The sequence below is a fragment of the Chinchilla lanigera genome, unplaced genomic scaffold (genome assembly GCF_000276665.1).
Source record: "Chinchilla lanigera isolate Chin_1 unplaced genomic scaffold, ChiLan1.0 scaffold00008, whole genome shotgun sequence".
Classification (NCBI taxonomy): domain Eukaryota; kingdom Metazoa; phylum Chordata; class Mammalia; order Rodentia; family Chinchillidae; genus Chinchilla; species Chinchilla lanigera.
The window spans coordinates 28,690,691-28,691,436 of record NW_004955409.1 but is presented as its reverse complement, the minus strand read 5'-3'; positions in this window follow the sequence as shown (position 1 = coordinate 28,691,436).

Below are 746 nucleotides of genomic sequence, written 5' to 3'. Positions count from 1 at the left end.
GTTGCTAAGAGAAAATACCCGACGCTCAAAGTTAAAGGAGGAAAGGTTTATTTAGCTCAAAGTTTGTAGAGGTTTCAATTCATAATTGCTGGCTCCAAGGCGGAGTGGCATGGCAGAAGGACACTGTAGAGCAGACAGGCAAACGGCAGCAAGCAGCAGTAGCAAGCTAGGACAGCACCCCTCTTTCTGTCCCTTACATTCTATCCAGGTTACACACTCTTAGGGTGGGTAGCACTAACACCCTGCATAGGCCTTTCCATTATCCACACCCAGAACTATGTCAAACCAATTGGTGGATTAATTTAGTAATTGCACACCCTTTATCCCAGCATCACACACTTCAGATCCAGCCACCTCTCAAAAGCCACAACTGTGATTGCATGAGGCTTTAGGGGGACCTCTAGCCACAAGTCATAATGTGACCTTTTAAATCTGGGGGAATAGGGAGAGGAATAAATTTGGTAGTAATAAGAAGTTGTATAGTAGGGGCTGGGGATTTAGCTCAGCGGCAAAGCGCCTGCCTGGCAAGCGCAAGGTCGTGAGTTCGGTTCCTGGTACCGGAGAAAACAAAACAAAAAAAAAAAAAACAAAAAAAACAAAAAGGAGCATGATCCTCCCTAGAGGGCCTTCTCTGTCCCCAGAGGAGACTACTCAGGCCAGTCTCCACATGACTGCATGAGATCCTTACTCGGAGGTACTAAGGTACTAGGTGCAGAGCTTGAAAGACAGAAAACAAGTGCTCTAAG